Raw genomic sequence first — 13,886 nt, forward strand, 5'->3', positions numbered from 1 at the left:
TCATGAAATTTTGCAGTAATTTTCACAGTACTTGCCGATGACAAGTCAGTATATGATTGGGTAATGGCTGCCTTTGCAAAAGTAAAAGGTAGCCATGTTGTTTTACCCACACATTAGAGTGTTCTGGGCTACGGCCTTAGATATAGGTAAGTAGTAGGTTTAATATTTTTCCCTACTACCACTTTATTAAATTAGTACTAGGTAGGGACAAATATGTATAAGTTTCTATATATTTTTTAAAAAGGTTAGAAAGTATTGCGGTACTTAAAACAATTTTTTTTAAATGTAAAATTTATTTTACTACACTATATTTCACAGACATCTCTGCAGTATTTTATCATTTTTTTTAAAAATTTACTTTAAAAAACAAAATTTTTTTAAAGAGCACCACGGTACTACTTACAAAGTACTGTGCTACTTATAAAAATTACATTGCACTACACTATACTTCACATATATAGTCGATTACAGTATTTTTTTTTTTACATATTTATTATATTATTTTATTTTTTCTGTAAATACTGTGGTATTTTGTAGCTAGTAGGATCCATTAAACATCAAAAATTATAGACCAATCTCACTCATAAACATGGATTGCAAGATACAGGCTAACATCATTGCATGAAGATTGGAATCGGTCAGTCAAAATTTTAATGCAAACTCCCAGGCCAGTCTCCTCAAAGGGAGACTGGCTGCAGATAATATCAGGATATTCTGTCATGTCCTGGAGAGGCCAAACTATCTCAGTCTCCATCCATAGACCTCACACTTGACGCAGAGAAGGCTTTTGACAAAGTCTCCCGGCCTTTCCTGCAAGCCGTTCTCTATAAATATCATCTTGGAGACTATCTCAGTCGCATGATATATAGCCCACTATTCCAACTCAAAAGCACGTGTTAGAGTGAATGGTCACTTCTCCCAAACCTTTAACCTCACTCAAGGTACTCACCAGAAATGCCCTTTTTCTCCCCTTCTCTTCCTGTTAGCAATGGAACCCCTAATCTCAGCGTTCAGGAATAATCCACTATTGCAGGCATCAACTTTCATTCCGGCAGACTAGTAGTGGTAGCTTACGAGGAGAAGTCCTCTGTTCACCGAAGATGCCACAGACTCAATTCCAATCATCATGCAAGAAACAGAGAGATAGTCTTCAGTAATCCACTTTGCGACTCTGCACGAAAATGGGGCCTGCACTTACAATTTACAAGCACTTCAGACTTCACTGACATGATATGGAGTAACGTTTGGCAGTCCCCCTTTACTGGGAAAATCATACAAGCACTTGAACAATACAGATTCTGTTCAATTCATAATACTTACTGGACCCCTTCTAGATTGCACTAATTGGGTCTAAGAGACTCGGATCTTTGTTGGAGGTGAAAGGAGGACATAGGTGGCCTGCAACACATGCTTTTCAATTGCAGAATGGCTCACCCGCTGTGGTTGAGAATACAGACGCTGTTACAGAAGATCTCAGGGTCAAACATAGAAATTGATTTCTTAACAACATTTCTGGGCTTCCACACTAATTCCCTCTCAGCTGACATTACTGGCAATATTGGATTACTAATGGACCTCCTCATTTCCCTAGTGACTAAATCCATTCTCACAGATCGGAAAACAACAACCGCAAGCTCCTTTTACAAATGATGGAACCTACTATGCTCACTCCGGGGTGCAGACAACCTACTATATGCCAAAATGCACTCCTCTACTGGGTTCAGGAAACTGTGGGACACTCTAGACAAGTACCTACAGGAAATCAAACCTGCCTGAACCTGCTCCTCACCTTAATCCTATGTTCAGGATTGGCTGAAGTCTCTCTCGCCTTTACTTGGGCACATACATCTGCATGTTGGTTCTCCTAGGGTTGAGTGAGGGTCAATTCTGTAGTACTTTACTCTCTATACCCACTAATCTCTCTCTATCTGTCACACTCTTTTCCTCCTCCCTTCATCTAGCTTTCCCTATACCCCTACTCTCTTTCCTAGGAGCCATCCAGTTTGCCATGTTCCACTCCGGTTATACCTGGCCTCAGAGTACAACATGTAAGCATATTTTTATGGTCCTTTGGCTGCAGATCTCATTATAACTCTCTGTTGTACATGTTTAAGCCTGCTGACCAGTATTATTGTTTCTTCCAGATGTAATACATCAGGAGTGCATGGTACATTGCTGTTACCTACTTTGTTTTCTTTCTTTTTCTGTATGAAAATAAAAATTGATTACACAATAAAAACTTACCCATATCTAATGCTGTAACCAAGAATACAGCCAAAATGTGGTGAAAACTACATGGCTGTATTTTACTTTTGATATACAACCTTGTGATCAGCATGTTTCTCATTATACAGTAAAATTACTGCGGTATACTTTGGCAAAATACATAACTACGTGTTTTGTCCCTTATATCTTTAACAGTACTTAACCAATTTACAGGTAATACCAAAAATTACCCTTTCCACCCCATAATCTATATTCCTCCGTAACTTCATCTACATCCGTCCAGACACGTTCATGCTACATCTCTTTAAACTACACTTTACTACACCAAATGCCAATCAACTCTATTTCACTCCACTCTATGTGACTACAGTCTATGCTGGGCCCCTCTAATGCACTCTACACCACTGCATTGCATGCCACTCTGCTGAATGCCCCTCCACTGTACGATATCACACTGTACACCACCCAACTATAGGCCACTCTATTCTACGCCACTGCACTGTATGCCACTCAACTGTATGCTACTACACTGTACCATATTACACTCTACTCCACTCTACACTACTCCACTGTATATCACTGCACTGCATGCCGCTACACTGTATACCACTCCACTGTATGATATTACACTCTACGCCACTCCACTCTATGCAACTCAACTGTGCTTAAGAAGGTAACTTTTCAGTGGGACTAACCTGGTACCTGTATCCGGCCCATGCTCAATTGCTGTCGGCCTGAACTTGTGAATTTCCCCTGGTCCAGCGCAACCAGATGACTGCAAGTAGCGCTATTTCCACTAAAAACTTTAAAATTCAATAGCTCTGGTTCTGCTGATGGGATTTTTGTTGTCTGGTATCATTTTATTAAAATGTACTTCTATTTTTCCAAATTTGTTAGGGGTTTTTCTTGTGCTGTGTTTTCTCTTTATTACTGTTTGTGTACTCATACATTTTTACCCAGAGTTAAAGCCTGACTGGTGTGTCGTAAGCTACCAAGGAGTTAGACACATGTTAATATAGTGACTTTTGGTGGTTCACCCTGACAAGGATTGTGGTTGTTGCCTGAGTGGAGCTTCCACCCCTCTCAAACAATAACCTAGTTTCTTACAGCCAATCATTGTGTGTATTTACTGTTTTGGGGAACCCTGGTTGATCTCTGCTTTATGAAGGAGAGCTCAATTCTTGCCAACATCAAGGATGACAGAGAGAACAATACAGATAATCAAATCGGACTGCAATTAACATAACAAGAGCGTCATCAACGAGTACTATGCTAGTTTCATACACAGCTACGCATTCTTGGTTGAACCATTAAAAAGGTTATTTTTAAAAAAACATAATTGTACTGGGGTGAGGAGCAGGAAAAAGCTTTTATGGAAATTAAACAGGCCATTTTGAAAGCACCAGCACTTAGACCATATGATCCCAAAGTAAGGAATATAATAACGGTTGATGCCAGTGGAATTGGATTCAGTGCTATTTTTAGTTGAGTTGTGGACGATAAGGAGTACACTATAGCATTTATTTCAAGAGGCTTAAGGGAGACTGATAAGAAGTATAGTACAATAGAGGGATAAATGTTGGCTGGTGTTTGGGCAGTAGAAAAATTAAACAATTATTTGTGGGGGAAAAGCTTTGAAATTTTGACTGATCATAAAACTTTGCAATACATGTTTGATGGGTGTGGCAGAGGAACAGCAACTAAGTCGTCCATAAGTAATAAGATTAATGTCCAAATTGCAAGAATTTAATTTTGAGGTGAGACATATTTTCGGGGGGGTTGAATAAGAGAGCGGACACCAATCATGGACAAAGAAAAGAGTTTGAACCCTGAATAACATTAATGTATTACGACAGTTTTAGAGCTGACTGTTGTGAGGGTGTTATAAGAGCAGACCAGTGGAAAGAAGCAATGGAACAAGATGCTGTACTGCTTCAAGATTTAATTTATGTGATTAAAGGTTGGCGGCCGGTTAGGAATGTAGAACAAGCATTGAGGGGTTATGTGCAGGTGGCTGATTAGTTGAGTATAGAAGGTGATATGCTCATGAGGCATGATGTTTTTGAACCACCTTTTACTCTTATGAGAAAATTCACAGGAAACATTATTAGTGGCTTGGAATGAATTCAGATGTGGAAGAAAGTATTGATAACTGTGGTGAGTGCATAAGGTCAGACAAACACTGGAAAACATCAAAGGAAGAGATGCACAGGGTAGAAATTCAGGAAGGACCCTAGTTGAAGTTAGGTATAGATTTAGCTGGACCATTTCATGCACTGCGTGCAGACATGTGTTATTTGCTAGTGATGGAGCAAGGATTCGTATAAAAGAGACTTGCCCGGAAATAATCCTCTCAAATAACTTGTAACTCTGTAATAATCATGTTTGTAAAGACTAATATGCACCACATTCCGTATAATTAGCTTAGAGGAAGCTTGCGTATGTGTCTTACTAACAAGTAACCCGGGCAAAACTTAAAATGGCTGCTAACGCTGGAATTTGCACTGCGCATGCGTCAACTGCATCTACGCAGGATGACGGACTAAAGCTTGGAGGTCATTTTCTGCTTCTGCGCACTTGCTTCTAAAATGGCCGCTTGAAAGGTCACATGCTAAGCATCTGCCTCGCTGAAACTAAAACATGCTATTTACTAAATGCTAATGCAGGGAGACCTTTTATAAGTAAATGGGATTAGAGTAGAGATAGGTGGTATACAGTGAAATCATTTTATTTTGATTTTAACATGTTTCTTTTTGACCTCTCTATTAGTTCGTATTTGGGCCTCTGAGCGATGCTAAGGTCTATACTTCACGTGACTCCTCACTTAGGCGCAGTGACAACCAGCCAGAAGCCATGAGGGTGTGCTTGGATCCCGTCCAAGGCCGCGTTCGCAACATGTCCTGGGAAAGTGATGGACTTCCTGCAGGATGAACAAGACAACTGTTATATGTATTATTTTAATTGATAAAGATGTGAAATGCGGGTGGGAAATAAAGCTTGGGAAAATAAATTAAGGGGCGGGACTACTGAACAAACGAACTAGAAAATTGTTAAAACTAAGCATGGTGTGATGATCAATCAATTAGGAGTTTCATAAATTTGAAACATTTAGGGGTGTTACATGCCATTTGAAAAGTATAATTGAGGTAGTTTAGTTAGTTATATAGCTGCTCGTGTTGCCGAGATGCTGAGAGACCGGGATGCTGTCCGAGAGCTGATCAAATACTGAAGAAGAATCGTATTGCAGAACTTAGAACCAAATCTAATTAATTAGAAGAAAATTGCGGAAGAATCGAGGAGGGAAATAAGGCAAAGAATTAGAAGAAGATCACGGAAGAATTGAGGAGGAAGATAGTGTCAGAGAGGTGTGCGACGCAGGCGTCGGATCTAGAAGAGGTCATCTACCCTGTCCCTGAAACCTGTCCTGAAACCTTTGTCACCTGAGCTGTCCCAGGGGACCCTCCGAGCTCCTTGGCCAAGGGGTTGGTTTCCACACCATTTTAGGTAATTATAATTCTGTGTAGTATGTCATTGTACTGCTCCCACTTTTTTTTCTTCTCCAGGTACTGTCATTGTAATAATATTGTTTAGATGATTTTACTGATATATTTGATAGATTGATTTGCCTTCCTTGGAGAAAACGGTGTACGAATTGTATTTTGCTTTGGCTCACATGAATTTAACTAGATAAATATTTAAACTCTTACCGAGTCTGTGGTTATTTAAAATATTCAATTTACGTCATTTCACCATATACTAGCTTAACTTAAAGGTCCATTGAAAAGAGGAAAGTACTTTTTGATTCAGAAAATAGATTATTTGAAAATGTTAAAGTAAATTAAACTTAGAGGCATATCACAATAAATTGATCCCAGCGGTACTTTACCAGCTTATGTGAATGTGTGTCTATGGGCCCAGGTGAGTATGTGGTTTGAGAGTATCTCTAGCTGGTAACCCGCTGGAACACTAGTTCTACAGACTATTACTCTAAGTGGGTGCACTGTGGGGTATATCACAAGAACATGTGATAACTACCGCAAGAGTAGCGTGACGCAACTTTCAATATTGCAGCCCATCGCGGGATAATAACCCTGTGTCAACGTGGAATTCATAACAAGGCGGAACCATGCAATAGTCCGCTGACACCGCAGACAATGTCTGTGATACAATGACCACGACGGAGATAAAAACACAAACCACAAGACCAAAAAACACGGGATGGGCCAAAGCGCGATGAGGAAATCAGCGATAAACAGCGCCAGGCCTGTAACACACACCTGGCAGGCCGAAAAAATCACCATAAAAGTAGAAAAAACACCCAGCCTACACCCAAGCACCATGGAGGCAGCTGGAGCAGGCGCAGAGGACGAGCGCAACCTCACAAGCACCCTGGGTGACCAGCCCGGGACATCGGGGACAGGGAAGGGCAAGGACAAGAAGACAAGGAAGACAAAGTTCAGTCCGCAGGCAAACAGGATCATAGTCACGGAGGTGATGGGACACCATGAACAACTCTTCGTCACCTCCAACGGGTCATTGGGCACCAAAACTGGAATATGGCGGGATAAAGTCGACAAGGTGAATCCCGTCAGAGAGCACAAGCGGACAATGGACGAGGTCAAGAGGCGATGGAATGACATCAAGCGGAAGACCAAGGAGAAACTCTCTGCCAACAAGAAGGCAGCAATGCAGACTGGAGTTGGGGGCCCAGCGCCACAGCTGGAGCTGGATGACATGGGGGAGCTGGTGTTGACAGTCATCAGTGTGGATACTGTGGCCGGAGTTGGGGGACCGGACACTGCTCGACAGGACACAAGACAACCACAACAGGGTGAGTGACCACCAGGTACTGGGTGGACGGGTGGAGATGGCCATGAAGGCACACATGCACAATCAAGCAGGGAACAGTACACACCCACAATGACCCTGGCTCCGCACACAGACCCACAGACTGTCACAATGTACAATGCCATGCTGTCTGAATGTCAACCTGTATCATGCGGCTACATACATGAGGACACATTGTAATACACCATCTCCACTTCACATCGCAGGGGCATCATCAATACCTCCTGCAGAGCAGTCCCAGCCACTCTTCACTGATGACGAGGAGGACAACACCAGCATCGATGCACAAGCCCTCCTAGACATCATTGAGCTCATCCGCCTCCAGGACCAGGGCAGCCCAGCCACATCGAGGAGACCCCACCCACCACCCAAACCACCCAGCAGGAGGCGCCCACAGCCCGGCACCCTCCCAAGTCTCACAGGAACAATAAATGGCCTTCCAACATCGTGTGTTGGAGGGCGAGAGGGAGACGGCTGAGTAGGTGCGGGTGGGGTTTGAACTCAAGGCTGGCAAACTGGATACCATCCTTGGGTGTCTATGTCCGCCCCATGGTCTCCAACGAGCCCTGACTGACATTGGTGGTGTCATGACGCGGAGAGTAGAACAGCTATCCGCTCAGAGCGATACCACCCATGAGCTGGCACACATGCAGAGGCTCATGGAGGACATGGTGCGTATGGAGGCGGAAAGGATGGCAGCCACCGCTGCACATCATCGGAATGTAGCTGGGATCTATCATGCCCTGCAGACCACCATCATGGCATTGCCGCCACAAGGCGTGGTGCTGATGAATGCTGCTGCCCCCACACCATCCACCTCCCCGCCCCCTGGTGTGTCAGTGCCTCACAGTGTGGCAGACGTATCCACCCAGGCCCCTGATGTGTCAGTGGCACACAGTGTCGCAGCTGGGACTGCAACACCCACAGGGGGGCAGGTCACACATCCGGGGATGAGGACGTGGATGGGTTTGTGATCAGGAGGCACTAGCATTCATTTCCGCCACCTGGCATGTTTCTGCTTGGTGCCTCACATGGCCTCATAACCTTCCACTGACCCCCGATACACTCCGATGTACTCACCTTGGACAGCGAAATGGACTGCCACATCCAGTTTGACGACCAATGATACGGCGGACAGACTGCGGACTGCACCCTTCCTCTTCCGCAGTACATGTCATCCCCGGATGGACTCTGGCTGGCCTTCCACGGGCCCATATTGTGTAGTGGGCTTGGCATTGCCCTGTACTGCTCCAGCTGCATAACTGCACTGGATGTGCAAATAAACATTCAGTGACGCACTGCTGTGTCATGTCTTACATCATTCAGGAATGGATATGTGGATGAATGTGGGGACAGTGCCTTCCCTTCCGTCAATGATGTTAATCCTGTGGGATGCGAGTCAGAGGGTGCGACATTGCATTTTGTGTACCTGGTCCCGTGAACACTACAACAGGGACACACGCATCAGACACTTCCTTGTCCGGACATGGACTGGACCACGCCCTGAGCCCATGAGTCATTGTGGCAAGCCCTGTGCTGGTCCGGCGTACGGCAGGCCAGACCACTCTGATGACGCACTGAGGGGGTGCCATCATTGCTACCCGTCGCAGGCGTACTCGCTGGTGGTGTGCAGGTTACTGGTCTAGTCGTCAGCATGTCACAGCAACTCCCTGAGGGCAGGTTTGCACACACACCAACCCATCCAGCAGAGGCGTCACTGGCCATGTGACTCTGCCAACATAAGGGGCCGACGACGTCACATTCCCCTCTTCCGGTGGTGACTGGATGACGGCCGCTCCACGCTTCTCATTCATAAAGGGCCCTTGAGTTGTTGCCACAGGGTTGGTGGCATCTGAGACACGGGTATTATGCCACGTGGTGCTGACTGGGGTTGCACGGGCTTAGTGGCATCTGAGGCCTGGCACACAACACGGGCCATAATACCCACAACAAAGAAAAGGGGGGAGAAGGCAAAAACCCTACCTCATCCTCCTCGAAAAGTACGTAAACACACACTAGGAGGTAGAGCAACAAAAAGGCGGCCTATATATGTTTGCAAATGTAATGGATTCAAAAGAGCACACACACTTTGTAAAAACTGCCCTCACCCACAACAAGTTGTGGCATGCTTCATCATAGGGCTGCTACTAACACCTCTGCGCAAACCCTACGCTAGAGGCGGAGCAATAGGGAGGGGTAAACAATACAACAGTGATAAAGACAAACGGAAAAGACAGGATCCTAAAGTGCAGATAAATCGTGAGTTTAAAACTGGCTCAGGGATATCTCTATAATAATTTTATTCATGAATTCCCTAGTCAGGATTAAAAAGGTATATAAAAGAATATATACCTAATGAAAAGTGGTGGTGTGAGTAAATTAAGTGCTCACCACCCCTCCATTCTGCACAGCGGTCAACATGTTTCTGCCGGTTCAAAGCTTAGTCTCCGGCATTCCTCAGGACAAGTTGGATCCCTATGCTCTTTTTCCAAAACCCCTCTCACTACCCACTGTAGTGGGCTATACTCCACCTGTGAGTCTGGAGTGTTTTTGTAACTTTACTCTTCCAATAGGAACTGAAAGGTAAAAGACAAAACAATAACAACAATTGTTTTCACATCAAACACAAAGACAAAATTATTAAATGTGTTCTCTCACACAATCCCAAACAGTCGCAAACCACCCAATTAGTGTGACCAGAATCTTTCTTATGTAGTGCAAAATCCACCATCATAAATCAGTGGGCAATCAATGGCCCTCCTCATGGTATATACATATCACATAAGCTCTGATTCATATCCATTTAAACTAAAAACATACTTTACAAAAGAAGCAACGTGCTGAAGAGAAAGAGAGAAGACACACTCCAACACTTCAACATGATGTAAAAGATATAGAGGCGTCATTCCCCATATCATAACCATAGATTTTTAGTTCAGGTACACTCAATCTGGGTCACACAATATCCAGCACTCCCCACTTCTTACCAGAGTTTATTAAGTAGATAGCTAGAAATGGCACTGGAGTAGAGAGCGACCCTCTGTAGTCACACACTGTGGGAGGGAAATCACAAGATGTTCAATTCTTTGATCGATTCCCACTCCAAATGATATACAACCTCCTGAGCTGATGTTCTCCCTTAATATTGTTGCAGAAAGTTTCATCAGGCACGCTCTACACATATTATATATTGCCAAAGGCACAAACCACTCTCACCATCTACACCACCCGTTTAAATGAGGGGGGCTATAAGGAATATTACCATGAGTGAAGCTGAATACCTAAATCACCGCCAAAGGAAAATAACTTATATTTCAATCGACAACCTTCTCTTCCAAACGAGAAAATCTTACAAATAGGTGTAATATGGTACTCCTCTACCCCCAGTATGTGGCCAAATACTCCTTACTTCGTCAAGAGTGGTACGCCGCCTGCGAAATCCATCTCTCCTGGTGTCGTATAGGTACCACAGGCTTCCGTCTCACTCGTTATATCTCTTCTGCTTTTTCATCACGTGGTGCGTGCGAGTAACGGAGCACGCACCACGTCAGAAACTCGACCGCTAACCTCTCAGCACCGTCGAGGCTATGCGTACATTATCACGGGAAATGACAAACCCGTACACATTGCGTACAGATTCCACGTGCTGCTAATCACTGTATGATCTCGCATTTAGACCAAATCATGCCCAAACATGCAAACCTTACCCCAGGAAAAGGGGGGTGTATTAATCTAAAAATATATATCACTGTTCACCAATATTCACGAGTTGGTAATCATATGTGAGATGTCAATCCCTAATAAAATAACATCGGTGGCATCCTCCAAACAAGACCTTATAATTCAGAGGGTAATTATAGGCTATCATAACAGATTTCCTTGGTGCTCCTGGTTGTCCCGAGGTCAAATAGAGTACTCTTATCTCAATATTCCTCAACTCTCTCTACCAATAAAAACTCGAAAAAATAGAGCGACACCTCCGGGTTCCAATTCATTTTCTACCTAGTGCTAACCATGGTATTTCATCATTGAGTCCAGAAACATGACTCTTCGTGCGGTATACCCACTTCTGCTCCCGTATGAACAGAGCTTGTGAAAGGTCTCTCATTGATGGTCTAAAGGCAGGTTTATCCAACCCAGTCTAATATATATCCTGTGTTGTATGCCCTTTCTCAGCAAAATGTAATGTGAGGCGTGTGTTGGTCCTAGAACATCTGATATTGCTCCTATGCTCCAAAATCCTCACCTTCACCTTTCTACAAGTCATTCCAATGTAAATCAAATTACACAGACACTTAATCATGTAGATCACATTGGACGAGTTACAGTTCGTATGTACTCACTGTTGCCAAAGATATTTCAGACCCACATCTACCTCTTTTGTGTTCTTGGTCAGAGAGCAGACATCACATGACCCACAGCGTGTATGTCCCATGACAGGTGTTAGATATCCAGCCACCCAAGGAGCCCCCCGGGCGCTGTTCTGTGGGCGGGAATGTACTAATTGGTCCTTAATATTTTGACCCCTCCTGAATGCAAAGAGGGGTTTCTCAAGCTTAAGGCCACTAGAATTCAAGATCCGCCAATGTTTTAAGATGATACGTTTAATGGCCCTAGATGTATTAAACGTAGTAACACAAACAGTGTTGTGTTTTGTTGGTCTTTCTACTTTGGTCAGTAATGCCTCTCTAGGGCAGTTCCATGCTCGCTTCCGAGCCCTCCTGCTTCGGATAACCTCTGTCATCCAGTTTTTCTGCTAAGCAAGCTGCCTCTGCCTTGAATTCATCCGGTTCTGAACAGTTCCTGCGAAGCGGCAGGAACTGACCCACCGGTAGATTTCCCCTCAAAGCTCTAGGATGGAAACTACCAAAATGCAGGAGTCCATTCTTATCCGTCGATTTGTGATAAACTTTTGTTGACAGTTTACCCTCCATCGGAGAGATAACCAAATCCAACAAGCATTTGCAATGCAATAGGTCTCGCATTTGCGAGAGTTTAAGCTTTGGGCATTGTAAATGGCAAGGCCTTTTATTTATGTGTTTTGATAACTCATAAATAAAAGGCAATGCTATTTACAATGCTAATAGCTCAAACTCTTGTAAATGCGAGACCCACTGCCTTTCAAAGAAGCGGCCACCATTGACCCAGGCTGCTTGAAAATTGAAAGCTCGCATGGCGCGTTGAATGTTGCAAGGAAACATGTTGTGCCTGCAGTAGGAGAAACTCATTAAAGAAATTAGTGCTTACAGACTAAATAAGACATACCATGTAGAAAGAGAAGTAAAAGGGCCAATCCTTATGGAAGGTTACAAATGAAGGGAAGGCGATACTAAGGCGGGACTAACAAGCCTATTAGTGAATCAGAAGCCAGCATTTATGAAGGGCAATGACACAAGCCAGTGACAAATATAGCCTGAGAGTGGGCTGGGCTTTAAGTCCATCCAAACTCGAATACAGCATGCCTCGCTGCCCTGGCTCGACCTAAAAATGAAAAATAAATGCCTCACTTGTTATAAATTCTTTAAAGGGAACTCTAATTTGTTTTGATGTCAGATGGGGCTGCAAGGAAAAAAGCAAATCTGCCTTGTGTGATAAACAACACATAGCTTGCTGTTGTTTTTTCATCCAACAATCCTGCTGCCTTCGGCTGTTTGGCTTTTTCACCGTGCCTGGAAGCTCTGAAGCGGCTGCCACCGTGCAGGGTCAGACGGGGACAGAAAATAGGCCCACCCACCAAAATAAAAGTGACTTTCATTAGTGAATCAGATTAGTAAAAACTTGGGCCACACTTAAAATTCGGGGCAGTTTTTCACTTGATAAGACACGCTGTAGAGCTGTTTGGCAGGTAGGGTGGACTGCATGCATTTGCGCTTGCTGCTGTCAGAGTTTGTGGTAATAATATCAGGAAAATCAACAGTAAAAACCATCTAGGCCTTAAAACAGGCCCACAAACAGCAAAACCAACAGCCGACACACTGATCTATCGGACCAGCTCTTCTGGCACTGCCAGGCTGCCTGATAGGCCAATTTGACCCAGACATCAGTGTCATGTTGGGTCTTTACAAAACACAAAAAATGTGTGTGCATACTCTCTACATAACTTCAAAATGCCAGGCCTCTGTGACACCTGGAACTCGGACACCTCGAGGCTGCTCCTCTGCAGCGTCAGAACATCCTGCTCTGGGATCTTTGTGCCTATAGTGTGGTAAGTGCCTGCCAAAAGTGACAGCAAAGTGTCACACACACTCCCTCTCCGATCAAAGCTTTTCCACCCTCTTTCTTTTCGTTTCTCTTACTTTTTTTGCACATTCCATCTCATCACTCCCTCTCCTAAAGCCCCCATTTCCTCTTGTGCCTATCACTGTCTTTCTTTCTGTGCTCTGGGATAAACTGGGAGGATGGCTCAGTGAGCTGAACGTTTGTTGCTGACAAAATGTCCCTGGTACCAGGAGCTTCAATCCCGGCAAGGCAGCCTTTCAACCTCCAGGAAAAATAGTAAATTGAGTACCATGATTTGGGTAAACAAAGATAATGTTATCTGCAGCATTTAGAAACTGCAGCTTTAAGGTGTGTAATGCTATTTAGAACACAACACAACCGATTACTTTCGCTGGGTCATTGTTCAGATTTTCTTTTTTAAATTGGGCCTTTGTGGGCACCCACTGGACCTGGGGATGCAACACCCGAAGTTGGGTGGGATGAAGATGGGGAGAAGATCAGGTTTTGAGTAGACATCACTCGGGACTTCACAAGGCTCCAGGAAAGGTGGGGAAGAAGTAAGAAAATGAGAAAAAGAGAGGAGAAAGAATGGA

The sequence above is a fragment of the Triturus cristatus genome, chromosome 2_1, assembly GCF_964204655.1.
Source record: "Triturus cristatus chromosome 2_1, aTriCri1.1, whole genome shotgun sequence".
In the NCBI taxonomy this organism is placed as follows: domain Eukaryota; kingdom Metazoa; phylum Chordata; class Amphibia; order Caudata; family Salamandridae; genus Triturus; species Triturus cristatus.